General features: G+C 51.3%; 1 pseudogene; it reads right to left on the bottom strand.

Moving 5' to 3' along the window:
- Nucleotides 1-1,745: 1,745 nt before the first annotated feature.
- Nucleotides 1,746-19,647, bottom strand: part of LOC114080942 (MYND-type zinc finger-containing chromatin reader ZMYND8-like) — a 69,318-nt pseudogene continuing 51,416 nt past the window's right edge.

Genomic DNA, 19,647 nt, shown 5'->3' with positions numbered 1-19,647 from the left:
GATAATACTTCTTCTTCTGAGCTTTCTTTTTCTTTTATTTATTTATTTATTTATTTATTTTAATTTTTTATTGTTGGTTGTTCAAAACATTACAAATTTCTTGACATATCATATTCCACACCTTGATTCAAGTGGGTTATGAACTCCCACCTTCACCCCATACACAGATTGCAGAATCACATCAGTTACACATCCATTGATTTACATATTGCCATACTAGTGTCTGTTGTGCTCCGCTGCCTTTCCCATCCTCCACCATCCCCCCTCCCCACCTCTCCCCTCCCCTCCCCTCCTCTCTCTCTACCCCCTCCACTGTATAACCCTGAGGGTCTCCTTCCATTTCCATGCAATTTCCCTTCTCTCTCCCTTTCCCTCCCACCTCTCATCCCTGTTAAATATTAATCTTCTTCTCCTGCTCTTCATCCCTACTCTGATCTTAGTTACTCTCCTTATATCAAAGAAGACATTTGGCATTTGTTTTTTAGGGATTGGCTAGCTTCACTTAGCATAATCTGCTCTAATGCCATCCATTTCCCTGCAAATTCTATGATTTTGTCATTTTTTAATGCAGAGTAATACTCCATTGTGTATAAATGCCACATTTTTTATCCATTCGTCTATTGAAGGGCATCTAGGTTGGTTCCACAGCCTTGCTATTGTGAATTGTGCTGCTATGAACATCGATGTAGCAGTGTCCCTGTAGCATGCTCTTTTTAGGTCTTTAGGGAATAGACCAAGAAGGGGAATAGCTGGGTCAAATGGTGGCTCCATTCCCAGCTTTCCAAGAAATCTCCATACTGCTTTCCAAATTGGCCGCACCAATTTGCAGTCCCACCAGCAATGTACAAGTGTACCCTTTTCCCCACATCCTTGCCAGCACTTGTTGTTGTTTGACTTCATAATGGCTGCCAATCTAACTGGAGTGAGATGGTATCTTAGGGTGGTTTTGATTTGCATTTCTCTGACTGCTAGAGATGGTGAGCATTTTTTCATGTACTTGTTGATTGATTGTATGTCCTCCTCTGAGAAGTGTCTGTTCAGGTCCTTGGCCCATTTGTTGATTGGGTTGTTTGTTCTCTTACTGTCTAAATTTTTGAGTTCTTTGTATACTCTGGATATTAGGGCTCTATCTGAAGTGTGAGGAGTAAAGATTTGTTCCCAGGGTGTAGGCTCCCTATTTACCTCTCTTATTGTTTCTTTTGCTGAGAAAAAAACTTTTTAGTTTGAGTAAGTCCCATTTGTTGATTCTAGTTATTAACTTTTGTGCTATGGGTGTCCTATTGAGGAATTTGGAGCCCGACCCCACAGTATGTAGATCGTAGCCAACTTTTTCTTCTATCAGAAGGCATGTCTCTGATTTGATATCAAGCTCGGTCAGTCTCCCTCCAGTCCAAGCCTTGACACAAACAGTATCTGGTGAGATTAAGCTTCATTTATTTAGGTTTTTAAACGGAATGGATTTAAACAACAGGAATTAAGTTTAAATAAAAATATTAACTCAAAACTGGCTCAGGTAATGAACAGGCCAGAAAACCATCGTGAGTGGCATATCACTGACCCTGGAATCCTCCCTGTTCAGAACCTCGGGGACCCTGAACCCCTGGGTCAACTGTCCTTTGCTCCAGCACTCAAAGAAATCCTGTCCTTCATGAGCAGCCTGAATTCCAAAGGGGACTCCAGCGCCTTTTGGATTTTATGGGCTGGTTTTAGGATCTAAGCCTTCCTGGTGTGAGATTGAGTCTGCCCTACAATACCCTTTGAGAATGGACTTCAGAGCCAGTGTGGATCTGGGCTGGGAGCAACAGGGTCCTCTGCCCAGGCGCCCTGCAGCAGCCAACCAGGCGCCTGCCACTCACTTTGCTCACGTACTTGGCGATGTCGACGGCGACGTCGGCCGACGCGGTAGCAATGGGCAGGTCGGCGCTGACTGATGACTGAGGGTGCTTGTGCAGCCAGAGCTGCTGATCAGGGGGGATGACTGTGTGCTGGTCACCAGGGTGATGGTGGACATGGACGGGCTCTGTGTGACCTCCTTCTGCTGGACATCTAGGAGAACAAAGGGTCCTGGTCACCCAGAAACATAGGAAGGGCTGTCCCAGCACAACGCTGTGGTGACAACTGCAGCCCAGCCCTTGACGCACCCTGTGGGATTTTTTTACTCTAAAGTGACCAAAGGAGCCAGGCTAGGACCCAACCCCAGTAGAAAAACTTGAGGAAACATGAACCATCTCTGAGAGCTCAAGGTTGTGAGGCAGCCCTGGTGCCCCGAGTGCCCGGGGCAGACTCCAGGCTGCCCAAGGAACCCCAGCTGGTTCCAACCTGCAACAGGGCAACAGAAGAGGGGGCTCTGTCTTCCAGCCCCATGGGAGGGGAGATGCCTCACCACCCTGGATGGCCCATATTGTCCAACTTTCCTGACTCTCCTGAGCCCTCATTGCACCCTCCCTGCTCCCTCAACCTACCCACAGGCCCAAAACCTCCACACAGGTCAAAGCAGAAGTCAGTTCACCTGGACTCCCTGTCTAGTGCACCAGTGTATGACTGATTACACCTTAACTAGTGGTGTGGGAGTGCCCAGCTGATTCAGGTGTCTTATCACCTTAACTAGTGCTGCAAACATGCCATCGGTCCTCGTCACTTTATTTTGACAGAGACAATTGGAAAGCTGAGGACCATAATGTCCACAAGTCTTTCTGGAAGCACCAAACCTCCCCTGGGAAAGGAGCATCTGCTCACGGGGTAGTAAGACAAGACATACTCATCCTCATTTCCAGCAACCTAGATCTGTCCCAACAACTGTTCTTTTTTGTACCAGGGATTGAACTCAGGGACACTCAGCCACTAAACCACATCCCCAGAATTACTTGGTATTTTATTTAGGGACAGGGTCTCACTGAGTTACTTAATGCCTCGCCTTTGCTGAGGCTGGCTTGGAACTCTCGATCCTCCTGCCTCAGCCTTCCGAACTGCTGGGATTGCAGGCGTGGGCCACTGTGCCCAGCTCCAAACACATTTTAAGCACTAGGTCACTTCAACTGTCTTCCAACTTGACCTCTCCAGTTTTCCACTCTTTCCTCTCCCATTCGCCAATCTTTGGAGGGTTACATGGGGTTCCTCTGAGGTGACCTTTTTACCTTGCATCCTGCTGCTAATCAGAAGGCCTGCTCACCAGGGTGCACTCACTAGGAGACTTTCAATCAGGGGCCCCACTTTCCAGGATCTAGAGGAGGTTCCCTGAGGAACAAAATGTACCCCAGCCTCACAAACCTGGGAAAACTGACCCTGGGCAGATCAGCCAGCCCTCTGTGTGCCCTGACGTCAGCTGCAGATGGAGCGTCCTGCTTTCTGGTGGGAGTTTCAATTCTGCAACTTCAGCAAGCAGTTCCTGCCACTTGCATATCTCATGGGTGTGGCAAATCCCTGTTTTTTAGAGTAAGCTTTGCTGTCAACCTCTTCCACTGTACTCTTCCCAAAACAAGGACTAGGGCTTTGCTCATGTGCCCTTGGAAACACTATACAAAGGTACAACTTTCTTTGCAGCACTGCTTATGGTAGAAAAAAAAATGGAAGTAACCTAAGCCCACTGGGAAGGAAATGCTTTACATAAACTAGGGAATACTGCGCAGCAGTCCAAAAGAAGAAGGCAGGGCCATATGCTGGGACACAGGCAGACCTCGAAACATGCTGATGGGTGAAAAAAAAAAAAGCAAGTATGGTACAATTTTTATGTCTTAAAAAAGAAATAAGGGGAAAATAAGTACTTTTATGGTGTTGTGTGTGGGTGTGTGGGGGTCGGTGTGTGTACATACTTGTGCGTACATGCATAGGAAAGGGTTTTAGGTGACTGATCATGGCTACTGAGGAAGGAAGGACAATTAAATGGAAGGTGAACGGGACAACACTCAACAAAATTATCATATAAACATCCTGTCCCATTTCTAAGGAGAAGAGAGGCATGTATCACCTTAAAAAAAATTAAGTGAATAAGTGAGTTGCAAACCAACTTTAAAAAAAATAACGCCAAATGGAACGTGTGAGGCCCTCAGGACACGATGGCCGGAACACAAACAGGGGGGAAAAATAAAACGGCAATGTTTTTTGTCCTGTCGATGTGGCAAAGGGAGTGGGTGCCACACAGAGCAGAAGGGGGCTATACCTTTCACAGCCTGTCTGGTCTGATATCTCGTCCCCTGGGAAGACTGAGGCTGCTGCTGCTGCTGCTGCTGCTGCTGCTGCTGACGCTGCATCTTCTGCATGTGCCACTTTTGGGAGGACGTTTGAAACTTACTTGATGAGTTCCACACGACCGGATGCATGGCCAGGGCAGTCTCCTTTGGTAAGAGCGGCCTCTGCTTTTTCACCAGGCTTCCTGTGACAGCGGGGGCTGGCGTGGTGACCGGCACGGTGACCGTGATGGTGGACATTGTGCTGGTGTTGGCCGGGACGCCGGCCACGGGGGTTTGGGAGGAGGAGCAGGTGAGCACCAGCATCTCGGGGGGAGACTGGCTGCCCGAAGTCATGGACAGTGGCGCTTTACCTATGACTACAGCCAGGGTGTGGAGACAGACAGACAAACAGAGCAGGCAGGAACCTGCCTGTGAGTTCTGGGCAAAACCAACCAAAGCCAAGGGTGACCAGGGAGGTCCGCACCAGGCGCCCACTGAGGACCAGCAGTTCCACTTTCCATCTCACCTCCACTGAGCCCGGCTGGCATCGAGACCCAAGCCAAGAACCCTGGGGGACAGGAGGTGAACACGACCCCCCACTAGGGAAGGAAGCAGTGGGTGACAGAATCCCTGCAAGTGCTTGTCTAAGAAAGGACTCACTCCAGAGGGCCAGGGGAAGCCCTTCAGGTAGGGATCCTCTAACACCCGCACCCCAAGAACCAGATGGCCTCTCCTCTGGCAAGGACTGAGCAGCATGGAGCCACCCGCCCAGAAAGAAAAGCCCCCTCTGTCTCTTCAATTCCCTCCAGGACAACGTCCCAGGGAGGTGTTGACACTAAAAGGAACTCTGCCCCACGCACAGCCAGAACTTCCCCCAGCACAGTCATTCTGGGAGTTTTACTTCTGGATGATTGTCTGCCCTGCTGTCTTGTGTCCATGGCACACAGTCCTGGCTCTCCCGTTGTGTGGTGGTCAAGTGTAACACATGTTCACGTCTTTTAAAATGAGTTTCTTTTAATAAAAATATTGTCAACAACTACACAAGCAGGACTTGAGAATCACAAAAACTGTGCATGTGAAGGCCTGAGGTGGTGCCCACTGCCCTGCGGTCTTCCTGGAGAAGTGGGGCTGGGGCTGGGGCTGGGGCTTCACCCGGAAGAGTGAGAACAGAGGGAGGAGCCCAGGCCATGACAGGGCCACCGTGGTAAGGAGACAGCGGGGCAGGAGCAGCCGAGGCAGAAGAGTCAGAAGCACTGAGAGAGCAGGGGGCACATTCAGAAAGGGGGTTGTTCATGGCCACCGAAGTCCCAATCGTGGATTAGGTGGACTTGTCCCCAAGAGGACATCAGGGAACACACTGCAAACACAGGTGCGGGTTAACCACCCCTGACCTCAGACTCCGTGCTGCCTGGACATCAAACTCCTCAAATAAAACATGAGAGCGTGATGAAGGGAGGACGGTCAGGATGCTGTGGGGTTTAGGAGGCCAGGAGAAGGAAGCTGAGGGACAGCAGCTGGCCGACTCTGGGCCAGCCTGGGGCAGCCCTCCTGCTTTCCTGGAGGGCAGCATTCAGCCGGCTACTGGGCATCAGCCCAAGTGGAGCTGGGCGGGGTTCTCTTCCTGCAATGAGGGGTCCCGATCTTTCCTAGGTGACCTGCAAGTACTGAACACAGCCCCTGCTCCTTCGAGGTACACAGGAGGCATTCATCTGGGCTCTACTGAGAGCTGGGCAGAGGCCTGGCACCAGCCAGTCTCCCACCTGCAGAAGCACATTCAACGCCTCCCTCTCTGCCAATGAGAAAATGTGTGTATCGCTGGGCAATGTGGCCTGCATGCCCCTGCCAAGGGCAATGCCAAAGGGTCACTCCCTTCTGATTTATAAGAGCAAACACGCAGCTGTGCAGTGGGGCAGCTGCTCTGCAAGGGTCATGCTGGCTCTTCCTTCAGGAAAAGGGGTGGGGGGCCTGAAAAGACTCCCGCCTCCAGCTCCCCACGTTATCATTTAGGCAAATTTTAATTTCTAGGGTATTCTGATGATTGGCGGGGAGGAATCTCAAGGAAATTTCACTGGTTAGAAATCTGGAGTATATAATCACCCAAAATTCATCCCAAAAGGGTGAAGCCTTTAAAGGGCTGGCACCCTGGAAGCTGCCCAATCAAATTCCCTGACATATTCCAGAACTTGCCACCCTGAATTAGCATCCCGGTGGGGAAGGGTGGCAGGACTCCTGGGCGCAGCAGGTAGCAGGGTCTCTAGGGGCTCCCTTTGCTTCTGATTGGAGCGGTTCTGCTCTGAAGGTACCTACTCCACCACATGCTGCACTCCACGCTGAGGGTGAGTGGGAGTCCCTACAGCACAGTCCCAAATGCCCTCCCCTTCAACTGAGCAAAAGCGAAGGCACTTGGTAGGGACCCTGCTCCACTGCAGAGTCCAAGACTGAGCCTTTGAGACCCGAACCACCAAGAGACTCTGGATTTAAGATCATTTGTTTTTTCCTAATCACTAAGAAGCTGCTAACTGAACTGGGTTCTAGAATCTTTTGCTCAATCATCCAGCATCTACTCAGGGGCTCCAGGAGAAGTTTCCTGGAGACATCAGCATGAGGAAAATCTCTATTTTTTCTCAACAACTGGATTAATTTTGAGTTTTTGGAGAGTGTGAGATCTTTTAAGGATCTCTTCCTTTTTTGCTTTCATGGCCAGGAAGCTCAGAGCCCAACTCTAAACGCTGATAGCACATACTTTTGCATAAAAGTGTTGCCCAGTTATTCTCCTTCATTTCCCTTTTACACTGACTTCTTTATTTTCTTTCTGTTTAATGATTATGTATTCTTGTCAATCTGCTGAAAATCCTGTCTGGAAGGGGAAGGGGCATTAAATGAATCAATCAATCAAAAGGCCTGTTCCAGAAAGAACAGAACAGTATAAATGTGCCTCAGGAGTCCTGTACCACCTACACCCAAATCACACTTCCACAATCCTCATGGAACAAATGCTACTGCCCATTTTTCTGCAATAATAAAGAGCAGCCTCTCAGAACTCAATGCATGACATCACTGTATTTTTCAGAAGCATCTATGAATCTAAGAGATGGCCAGAGACGGTCAGCCTGCCTTCTCTGTGCTGTGTCTCCTTTCCCTCTCCACTCCTGCATGCTTCAGAGACATCCTGTTCTCTCTTCCTGAGCGGCGGGATACCCTCTCTCCTCACTAACAACTGAGACTCCACAGCAGCAAGATTCTACACACACACTGAGCCCTTGCTTTATTTTTTTTTTTAATTTTTTATTGTGGGTTGTTCAAAATATTACAAATTTCTTGACATATCATATTCCACACTTTGATTCAAGTGGGTTATGAACTCCCGCCTTCACCCCATACACAGATTGCAGAATGAGCCCTTGCTTTAAGCCACCAGACTGGGGAAATTCAAACGACACAGACTCACATCTTACTCAATGGTTTGGATAAGAAGCTAGCAGCTGTCAGAAGTAAGGCATAGTCAAAAACTAAACCTGGCTATGCTTTAAGTTACCCACAAAGTACATAAGGCTTTATGGTTATGATCTCTAATCTGTCCTCAGGCAAAATTTCTCCAGGGACCCTTAATTAATTCTTCAGTACCTTCCGTGGGCATGCTGGGCTCCACCCACCACCCATTTGCCAAGCCAGCTGGAAAATATGCTGATGGCTTTGTCAGGGCAAGAACACCCTCCGACTCATTCCCAAGCTCCCTCTAGTGGGTTTTCCTGCAGAGAAAGGGTGCTCTATGAAGTGTCATGCCCTCTAGGGACACCTAACAGCCAACACCAGGAAGGTCCTGCTGTCACCTAGTGGTAGAGGCCAGGATGCTCCTAGAGACCCTCCAGCGCACAAGACAGAGAACTCTCTAGGGCAAAGTGTCCCTAGTGCCCAGATGAGCAGCACTTGGCTCGAGTCAGCTAAATGAACAGGACGGACATCAAATCAGGTGGCATGTCACCAGACACTGCCCCTTCGGTTTCTAGGTCCTCAAAAGGTTCTCAGGCACTCAGGTACCAATTACCAAACAGTTTCACATTCTTGTAAGAAAATGTACCTGGTAATGCCTGAGTAGCATTATGGACAGACAGGAAGCTGGACTAAGGAGGACCTTTGACTGAATGCTCATAGGCACCTGAGCCTGGTCAGAGGTCGACATGTCAAGAAACACTTCAGGGACATGAGTGAGCCTGTTGGAAAAGCAGTAGCTTAGGCTAAAGAGGACTAAAATCAACTACCATTTTCTAAGTGCTTCCTTGTCTGGGCTCCCAATCAATCATGGTGGGCACTGAGCAGGCCAAGGTCAGGGGGCCTACACCTAAGCCCTGGTCCTGTTCTGTCCTCAGCCTGGGAACGTAAGGCCATCGAAGGTTTCCTGGCTGAATAGAGCTGGGGGCCCCATGGCTTCTGCCAATCCAAGGGCCAGGGGCGTTCCAGTGAGAACCTGCAGATGGACACAAGGACTTACCGTCCTGCTTGGGAAGTGGCTCTTTGGGTTCCTTCTTATTTTTCCGGCCCTCCTGCCCAGGATGGTCGTCTCCCAAGTCTATGACAACTTCACTCTCTGAATCCGAGTCCAGGCCCAAGTGCACCATCGAAAATCCATCTCATTTTTGCCCTTCAGTTTGTCCTTGGCGGGATGCAGGGATGGCTTTGCTCTCTCGGCAGGGTCCCTCTCGGGCTCCGGGTTGGCCTTCGCGGCCGTGGGCTCTTCCTTCTAACTGACTGGAGACGGCTTTTCAGCTCCTCAGGGACCTCCATGGGGTTGGCGGGCTTGGGCTTTTTTTTGGCAGCGGGTGGCTCTTTGTCCAGCGTGCTGCCATCCTTGTCCTCCGCGTCTTCTGGCTCATTCTTGGACTTCTGCTCTCGTTGTCACTGAGGTACTTACTGTCACTACTCTCCGACATCTTGGAATGCTCCCAGTCGCTGTGCTCCATGGCCGTGTACACGTCCTCCGAGATTTTATTGATGCCTAAATTCAAAAGAGAAAACCCAGCCTGTTGTGCAGTCATCGAACCAAAATCAGGACTAGGAAGTGCAGATGGTTCCCATGCCAAAGGCTGGAGTGAGAAAAACACACTCAAATCACATCACACTGGTGCAAGGGATGGGAGTAAATGGAAGCAGCGGCTGGATACAAGTGACCAGCAGGAGCCCTGTCTGCAGGGGCTTCGGGCCTTAGCCTTCAGAGGTGACCTGGGACCTCCCTACATATGATTAAACAGGAGCAAGCTAAATCCGCATCGCTGGTAAGAGAGGGAGAGGGTAGAGGAACAAAGGGACAAGCCACTCAAACCAGCCAACCTACAGGTTAAAAAATAGAGGCTCAGGGCTGGGGTCACAGCTCAGTGCTAGAGCGCTCGCCTCACCAATGTAAGGCCCTGGGTTCAATCTTCAGCACCACATAAAAATAAATAAATAAAATAAAATGTACTGTGTCCATCTGCAGCTAAAAAAAATATTAAAAAAAATAGAGGCTCAGAGAATCACCTGTCCTAGGACACGGAGACAACCAGGAGACAAAAGCAGAAGGTGGATCTCAGGCTCAGACTCATCACCAGCCTCCTCCCGTGTGCTTCCAAAGCCTCTGTGCCCTTCACACCCTTTGTCCAGGCCTCCAGAAGTAGGCCAAGGCCCTCGATCCCACCCAGCCACAGGCACCTTCATTAGGGAATGCTGTGCTGGCAGGCGGCACCCATTTATGTCTGTGTTTTGCTTTTTCTAACTTAGGATATGGTGCCCAACTCACCAAGGTGGCGGGCAGAGTCAGCAAAGAACAGAGGACTTGCCTACTTTCAGACACAGGCCTGTGGCCAAGCAGCCATGGGAGAGGGGCGGGGGTTCTTCAGGTGACAGAGTAACCAGCAGGCCCCAGGACAGAGTGGACTGTTCACTGTTCTTCCACTCACAGGGGCCAAGATGGACTTGCATGTGCCCATGTCCCCCGAAAGGGAAGAACAGGGACTGGGGATGTGGCTCAGTGGGTACAGTGCTCGCCTCGCATGCACAAAGCCGGGATTCAATCCCCAGCCCCGCCAAAAAAAAGGAGGGGGGAGGGGGCACAAAACAGCAGGTGCTCCAAACAGGGGAGAAGCCCCTCCCAGGAGCAGTTCTGCTCAGCCCCGCTGTGCTTCCGGCAATGCCCGAGTGTGGCCAGGCCACAGGTAAACAATACTATGCCCAAAAATTAAAATCAGAAAGAAAACCCAATCGACTCTTTGGACTTCTTCCCTCAGGAGCAACGGCCTCTTGAATCGTCTGTCTTGACCTGGACACACCAAGAGAGACCCACAAGAGGACAAGAGCCATGAGGAGCTCAGGACCTGGGAGGTTGGCAGATCTGTAGGAAACACTCCTGCCTCCACCAGGGCCCGGTCAAAATCACAGGAGAAACACAGAACACCCAGGCATGGTATGGTTTTTAGATCTCATGTTTGTGCTAGTGTAGCTAATGGCTGGACCCAAGAAAGACAAGTTGGACCAAACGTGTAGTAAGTACTAGGTACCAGAATCAAAATGGTGACAATTTAAATCCTGCTCCTGGTGTCACTGGCTGTGTGACCTTGAACAAATGATGCACCTCTCTGATCCTCAGATTCTTCATCTGAAAAATGAGACTGAGAATAGTAGCAATCTCCCAGAATGATGGATGCACTGTGCTGAGCACAGGGCAGGATGTACCACAGGCATTCAGTAAACAGGAATGGGGGGCTTTACAAAGCTGTGTGGGAGGACCCAAGAGGGATTAAGTGACTGGCCCACCTGCGGGGACAGGTTCCTATAGACCCATTCAGGACAGATGTGAGACACTGGTGAGGCAGGGGCAGAGGAGCACTCAGCACCGTGAGTCCTCAAGGCTGTCTTCACCAAGGATCAACTAAATAATTAACTAGCAGGTCCAGGACACTTTGCCATGAGTGGAAATACATTTTAGTTCCACAGGTGGTTCAAGGTCAGAACAGCTGCTAAGAGCAGCCAGGACTGGACCCTCACCGGTCCAGGTGGATGTCATCATTACAAACAATTAGAAACATTATCAGGAACAGCAAGTCACCATAAGCCATACCTAACTGTGCTTTGCAGCTCTCTATGGTCTTGTCGAGATTCAGTTGGAACCTGCTGTGGATCTGCTGCTTGGGGGAGATGAGGGGCGCCGGGGTGGACTGATGCTGCATGGACTCACTCAGATCCTTCAGGTCCATCTCGGCATTGCTACCATCTGGAAGACACCACCACACCCTCCTAAGCCCAGGCGCGGGGCCCAAGTGGTACTCACCACTGAGCTCTCCCCAGCAACATGGGAGGCTGGGGTGACGGCCAGTGAGCTCCCGCAGCAGGTGGATTCCCACTGGCGGCTTTCAGGTGTAAGCTGGAGGGTGCCAGGCAGAGAGTCTGTAAGACCCGAGACCCTCCAAAGCCAGAGGAGCTCAGTCTCAGAATCAGCAGGGAGAGAACACCCAGCATTCAACACCTGCTCCAAACTCCCCAAGACCAGTGAGTGGGGCTTCCACCCAAATGAGGCTCGGGGCCCCTGGAGACACCTGGGGCTGGGGACCCTGGCTGCCTACCATCCACTGAGGCTTCCTTGGTCATTCCTGGTCTACCCAATCTGGGGATCAAACTAGAAAAGGAAAACAGGGGAGAGGAGGTCTTCCCGGCTGTGCCTCCCTTCACCTGACAGCCTCCGCAGAGGCCAGGTAAGTAGATTCCTCCTGGACACTAACCTGTGACCAACAGGTCTCTCAGGTAAGAACCAAAGTTCTTCATCATGACTCCCAAGCAAAGCCCTCTGCGATGACATCCCCTAACCCAAGTCCCCTGTGTCACTCCACCAAGGGCTCTTGTATAACCAAATGGGCCAATTAGCCCATGTTGATGAACTTGCTCTCCCATACCAAAGCAAGGTAAGATCACGGGGGAGGGGAGCCTGTCTTTCCCTTGACATTATTCTGTGGCATCCCCTCCAACCCAACCCAGCCAACCCCAGAACACAGGTCAGAAAGCAGGTGAAATCTGATCACCCACCAGAGAGGAGAAGCCACCTCTGAACCTGCTCTTAGCCACTGTGGGCTCATCTCCTGGACTTCCCTTCACTCCCTGCTGACCCCGCACCCAAGGCAACCTATTCACTGGCCTGTTAAAGAAGCCCCAGGAGATCACCCCAGAGCTTGCAAAACTTTCACTTGCTTTTCTCCTTCTGTTTTGGCATGAGCCAAAGCCCTTCACCTTCAACCAGTGAGGGCATGCTCCAGCACTGCACTTGGAGAAACCAGTTCCTTTAGTGACCAAAAGGAGTGAGGTCCCCAAAACCCCCACCCAACAGAAGCAACAAACTGCCCCAATGACCTTCCTTCCCACCCAGGTTAACTGGGAAGGGCTCTTTCCTCAAAACGTGCAAGATTCTGGAAGTAAGTGCTCAAAGCTAGCAAAGATGCTACCACTATGATTCCAGAAAAGCACCCTCAAAAGTCCAGGTGTGCATGTGTTCCCGCGTGTGTGTGCACTGTGTGTTCACAGGCCCGTCGGAAGGCTGTTCAGAGAGGCCCTCAAGGGAGGGAGGAAGCCTGGGAGGGAAGAACTTTCATTCAAATTTCCTTGAGGAAGAACTAGAAACTCACCTGCACCTGCCTGGATCTGCAGCTTACAAAGAGCATTGATAGTGAAACAGCAGCACAGCGCGCCAACCCTGTGGCCAACTGAGGCTCACGTGGAGTGCAAAACACCCCGTGCTCTGCCTCGGGCGCTTTAATGTTAACGGGGTTAAAAACAAATACGAAGAAACCAACCCCAAAATAAAAAATATACATGTGCTGACATACGGCATCCATCAGGCCCTCAGAAACCCTGACTTACAGTCTGGGAGACCTGGAGAAACCCCCCAGGTGACTCTTAGGAGCAGCTGGTGTTGAGACCCTGGTGTAAGACCACTTCTGTGAGTAAAGAAATCCAGCACGGCCTTCACCGTGGTAGCTGCATCGCCTCATGGGGCTCATCAAGAGACAGCCCTCACCTGAGCCCTCGACCTGTGTTGCACGTGTGTGCACATGCATGCCTGTGATAGACGCGGCCCTTCAAGTTTACTCTAGGAAGACTCACCTGTTGCACATTCACAGGAAGAACACAACCAAAGGAAAGCACCCTCTTTTACAAAATAAGTGTTCTCGCCTCGATCAATGGCTACTATGTCCGTTCTTGTTAAGAATAAGCTACCAGGGGCTGCGACTGAAGCGCAGGAGCAGAGCACTTGCCCAGCACATATGAGGCCCTGGGTTCAAGCCTCAGCACCACATAGAAAAAATTTAAAACATAAAATAAAATAAAGATAATGGGTCCATCGGCAATTGAAAGAAAGAAAGAAAAAATTAACCACCAGCCAGGCATGGTGGTACACACCTGTAATTCCAGTAACTCATGAGGCTCAGGCAGGAAGATCAAGTGTTCCACCCCAACCCCGGGCTGCTTCCATCACTATGATTTTGCCTTTTCCAGTGTTCTGTCTGTCTATCCATTTGTCTGTTTGTTTTTGTTGTGGGGTTTTTTAATGGAATTCTGTTTTGTGACTGTTACTGTCTGTCTGTCTCTGGCACTCTGTATCACTCCTATCTGGCGAAGGCTGTCACAGGGACAGACATGACTAAGCCCACGAAGCTCACGCTCAGCCCCAGGCAGTGGGACTCAGCTTGCTAGACTTCAGGACCCAGTGGATCCTTGCCCATGAGGGACCTGAGATCCTACCCACGGCAACACCCAGCTCACATGCCTTCATCCCTGCTGGGAAGGAGGCAAAACTGCCCAGTGTGTCGGGGGCTGTGGGCTTCCAGAGAGGCGGCAGGAGCCGCAGCCAGCACCACTGCCCATGGCCACTCCCCACCCACCAGAGACAGACGCCCCAGTAAGGGTCCTGCACTTCCACATACGTGAGTCAAGCCACACTGAGAGACCTACAGTGTCACCAGGATGCCTGCCGGTCACCCCATTTACGGAAGGAGCTATTCTGGCCACACGTGACTGGCAGAGAGGAAGGCAGGGAGCAGGCCTCCACACAGCCTGGCTGCTCGGGTGTGCAGGAGGGAGGAGGGAGGCTGTGGGAAAGGAGGCCACCATTCTGGGAATGGTAGGAAACAGTCAATGTTCCCAAGGCAGCAAGTGGGTTCCCTTTTGTTCTAGTCACTCTGAATCCGAACCCCCAAGCTCCACCCTGAGTGCCCTGTTCCACCTGGGCTGCGGGAACAGGCAACCCAGCACGCAGGAGACCCAGGATCCAAGGACAGACAGCTGGGCTTCAGCTGGGCTGCTGGGCTGCTGGGCTCTGCTGGGCACCCAGGGTGCTGTCCAGACCTAGTGTCTCCCAGCTCCAGAGGCACTGCACACCCCCAGACCTGCCTGTCCATCTAGATGGCCGGCACTCACCTCCTGCAGAGCTGGCCTCAGAGCACCTGCCACCAAGTGCCCTCTGCCCTCCCCACCTGGGGTCTGACAAGCATCTTAAACTGATTCCAAGGGGAGCTCTTGGCCCATAGCTCTGCCGCTGGCCAGGGAGTCGGCCCAGTTACCACATGGTCCAGGAGTTCCATACCATGAGGGTCCTGGGCACCACAGGAGACTCAGCGGCACTGGGGACAAGCAAATGTCCCAGACATGGTCACATGTGGGGTGGAGACACAACTGACCAGAAAAATGACTGATCAACAGAGAGTTGTCCTTCTGACACCTCAGGTGGGCACAGGTCCCTCCACCTCAGGGTCTGCAAGCCCTCAATTTACTCACCTCCTGCACCTGCCCACAGGATGCAGCCACCTAGGCCTCCTGGCCACTCCTACAGCACAGCAAGTGGGTCCTCACCCACCACCTCTAGGACCTCTTCTTTCCCCTAGAATGTTCTTCCTCCTGTTGGCATGGCTGATTCTTCCTCCTAGGTGTTTACGGAGGCGTGAACCCTCTTGCCCACCTACTTTGAGTACACTCTCTGGACCTGAAGCTTTGAAAGAGCCGGGTCCCTAGCTGACTGGCTAACCTCTCTCCCAGGCCTACAATACTACCCAATACTAAGTGCTCAACAAAAGCAAGAGTCATGACAGAATGGCTCAAAACGACTCCGTACTTGGCTGTTTGGCATTACTCATGCATGTTTGTAAAACTTTGGCCTAACAGGTTTTTTTTCTCCTAAAACAGTATTTTCTAAATAACCACCTAAACCCAATTGATTAAAAAATACTAATTCAAGGGATGAAAATCGATATCAGAAAATTAAAGGGAACAGTGTATCAGAGTACACTGGGCACAGGAAAGTTGGTTCATGGAACTTCTTTCCACTACATGTATGTATTCACATATCAGTGATCTGGTTTATAGGCTTAAGGAGAAACAAGCTTCTGAACACTGCCCTAAGGCCCTTCAAGACAAGAACAGCTGCAAATGGGTGTGGTGTCGCATGTCTGTTATTCCAGTGACTCAGGAGGCTGAGGCCCCAGGACTGCAAGTTCAAGGCCAGCCTCAGTAACTCGATGAGGCCATGCTAAAAACAAAACAAAGTTAAGGAGGGCTGGGGGAATGATTCACCTCACCTTCACCCACTGCACCTTTTTAATTATCTGCACAGAGAAAAGAGTTCAAAGGTTCAAGAACTACACATAGAAAAGGACATTACAATTGCCAAGTCACAGTTGTCACAGAAAGACTCTGCCAGAATTGCCAACTGACCCAGGTTAAGGTTCAGGAGGCTTCCGGTGGTGGATGTCTTGTCCATTTTCATCATGATGTGCACAGACGCTTGCGGGGAGAAAGGCTTCGGGCTGCCGGACAGACTCCCTGCCTGTCAGGTCTTCATGGAGGCTGGTGAGGCTGAAAAGGTATGGCACTGTTAGAAGTCAGACTTACACACCGACAGGAGTGCTCACAGGCACAGGTGGGGTGGGGGGATAGATGGGCGCATGTACCATTCTGGCTGGGACACAGGCATGTGGAAGGAGAGGGCGGGGCTGGCTGGTGGCTGATTTCCAGTGTCACCCGACGCTAAACCCTTAAAGCCACCAGGAAGGCGGCCTCCCAGCCCTCTATTAAACACAAAGCTCTAAGACAAATCGGCTATGCTGCCCACAAAATTGGTTTGGCCCATCCACGGGTGTAAATCTCAAAATAAACATCAGTGAACTGCAGCAGCCCCCACGAGGTCCAGATGTGGAGATCAGGAGCCAGGCTGGAAAATGGCATGGCCTCCACGGGCATGGGGACAGGGGCTGTTCACACAGCCCCACACCTGCTGGGGAGCAGCCAGGCCAGGGCAGCAGCCAGGCCCAGGGATATCTGCAGCGACTGGTCCAGAGGTTCCCAGGCTGCAGATAACCCCACTCAGGACCAGACAGAGGGAGGGAGCCTTTGGTGATTATCCTCTCCTTCTGTGTTTGGAACTTCAACAGGGAGATGAAGGTGGTCCTGCAGCCTGCGGCTTTGAACCTCAAACTACCTACCTCCCACCTGCTGCCCCTGCGCCTCCCTTTGCTGGGGGAGAGAGAAGGAAGACAGAAACCAAAGTGCTTCTTTTAATAAAACAAAGAGCCAACCAGAGCCCCCCAGACCCTGCCCGCTGGCCCTGGCCACTCAACTGCATTGGGACTGTACCATGGGGCCTGCTGGGCTCCTCTAAACCAGCTGGGTCTAAAGCCATGACCCATGACAAATGGCCAGTTCTCCTCAGACAGGCAAGAAACCTCAACTCTGAGGTGACCTGGTCTTGACAGACAGCTACAGATGGCAAAGGGAGCAGGAATGAGACTCCCCAGGGACTTCAAAAGCGCTCGTCCACTGGGGCAGGGGCGGGCCTCCGCCCCCTCGCTTTCTCAACACAGATGTGCAGAAAAGGGACCCCACAGGCTCACTCTGCACACCAGCTCCAAGGCTTGGTGTCCATCAGCCAACCTCGGCCCAGCACCTGTCAACTTTATCTTCATATAATTTGGTGGGAAAGACTGTGGGGGGCCTGGAGTAAGCAAGGGTCAGGAGGCAGACACTGCAGTTCAAATCCCAGCCCAGCTGCTAGCCTGCTGGGTGGCCTTGGGCAGGCAGCCCCGCAGCCCCCAACATGGCAGCAGCAGAGGGGGATGCTCAGAGCTTGATCCGAGGGGAGGAGGAAAGCTACACCTCCTGTGGCCACTGTGGGGAGTGAATCCAGCAACTGTCCATCATCCGAGCCTCACCTGGAACCTACCAAGTGCTTGACCCTTGCTTGCTGTTGGGCACTTGTTTTCTATGTCCTCACTGACCTCAAAGGCTTCAGTTTCATCACTGAACCTGTGACTCTCAGCCAGAAGCAAATGCACCCCTGACCCCCCATCACCCCCCCCCCCAGGACAGGACTGGCAATGTGCATGGGCAATTTTGGTGGCCAGCACAAGGGGAGCAGGGCTGCTGCTGGTAATTAGTAGGGAGAGACACAGGACACGGCTGAATGTCCTGTGACACCCCACAGCCAAGAACTACTTGGCCCACAATGACACATGGAAATCCTCTTCTCCTGAGAAGCGGGGGCAGGGGTGAGGGCTAGATGGGCCCATCCACTCGTGCTTAACCAAGCGCTCAATTAACGGGGGAAATCATCTTGAGAATTAGGTTTTAAAAATATTCAATTATGTCCATTCTACTGCGAGGACTGGCGGACTGGCAGACTGGCCCAGCCATGGCACAGAGAAGTCCTTCATCTGGGGGCGTTGCTGCCACTGTCACCTTCATTACCATGGGACACAAAGCAACAAGATGAACACAAGGCATTTTAAGGAAATATGACCAATAAAATCTTTACTATGGACTTTTAAATAATTTATTCGTGTATGTCGTACCTCCTTGCAGATGAGATTTGTGGTAGCTAAAAAGATCCAAATAACGAATTCCCTGTGCAGATGGAGGACCAGAGCTTCTCTAATTCCTATAAACTAGCAAGTAAGGAACTGCTTGGGAACTGACAAGGAGACCTAATCCTGAGGGACAGCAGAGCCACTGAGCACACAGAACCCAATATAGAGAATCCCCTGCTTATGGGGTCAAGTTCAAGTGAAGAGCAGGTGAGTGCAGCCAACAGGGGCTCTAGCAGGACAGTCCTACCTGAGATCCTGCTGTGGGTTTTAGCAACACACAGGATGAAGTCAATTTTTTTAACTGTTATATACATGCATGTGTATTAAAAATAATAATTGGAAGCTTTTAATTCTATGGATGCTTCCTTTGTTGATAACCTTTAAATATTAGGATTGAAGAAATGGTCATACCACATGGCTGTGGCAAGAATGAGGTAGTCTCCACTGGTTTCCAGCAGAGATGGGTCTGGACAGGAGAGGGCCCACTCATCCCCCGGGGGTCTAGGACTGCAAAGCTTCACAGACTTGGGAAGGAACACAGCTTTAGGGTCATCTAGCAACCCACAGATCCCATTTGGGCAGAACTCTATCTCCTTAAAAAAGAGACCTCCCATGCCACCTCCAAATGCACCCTGTCCCAACTCCCCAGCCTGTGTAATGTCCTGTACCTGACCTGTCCTCCTCCTAGCAGTTAATGCCATGACCATCCCCTGTTAGTTCAAGGTCTAACACCCTCCACCAATGCAATTCCTTGAGCGCCCTCGGGCCTCCAACGACCTGACTCTTCACCAGGGTCTGTGCACCCCACTTCACCCCGCCTCTCCATGACCTCCACTCCTGCTGTCCTGTCTCCACACACGCTGCACAGGGTGCTGGAGGCCGGGAGTGTCTGGCTCCCCTTCTGTGTCAGGCACAGGGGCACAAGCATTACGAAATACACGTCCAACACAAGCCCCTGATCTGAAAACCCAAAATGCTCCAGAACTTGACCTTTCTTTCTTGGTGCCAGGATGGGATCCAGAACTTTGTGCTCTACCACTGAGCCTCCCCTGCCAGCCCCGGCTCAGAGCTCTGCGAGCACCCACGATAGCTGGAGTGCAGAATTCCACACCCGACCTCAGGAAGCCGCGCAAGCGACACAGTGGCACCAAAAATATTAATCAATTACGTCCAGTCCTTGACCCCAGGGGGCTCCAGCCACACCTGGGAGGGGCAGCCAGATCCCACCTACAGCCTTCACACCTGCCTACACACTGGCTGCTGGTCCCCCAACGTCACCTCCTCAGAGCTCTCCCTTGCTGGCCCATCTAAGGTGACATTGGTTTATGGCTCCCTGTGGCTGTGAGAATGTCAGATAGCAGTTCCTCCAGGCTACCAGACCCCCAGGTCACAGCCCAACATGTCCTGAGCACCTATGACGTTCACCAAAGAACAAGGACTCCGCTTCTCCTCTCCTTACGGTGGTCATGACAAGCAACAAAGACACAATAAAGACAACCAAATACGATGTTTTCATATAGAAACATCAGTGGAGTCCATCTTCATATGGTGCCCTACTACAAATAAGGCTGGGTGATCAGTGACACAAAAATATAGGGCCAGGGATGCAGCCA

The sequence above is a fragment of the Marmota flaviventris genome, chromosome 17 (assembly GCF_047511675.1).
Source record: "Marmota flaviventris isolate mMarFla1 chromosome 17, mMarFla1.hap1, whole genome shotgun sequence".
NCBI lineage: Eukaryota > Metazoa > Chordata > Mammalia > Rodentia > Sciuridae > Marmota > Marmota flaviventris.
The sequence above is the reverse complement of the archived record's forward strand: the minus strand, read 5'-3'. Positions and strand labels throughout refer to the sequence as shown.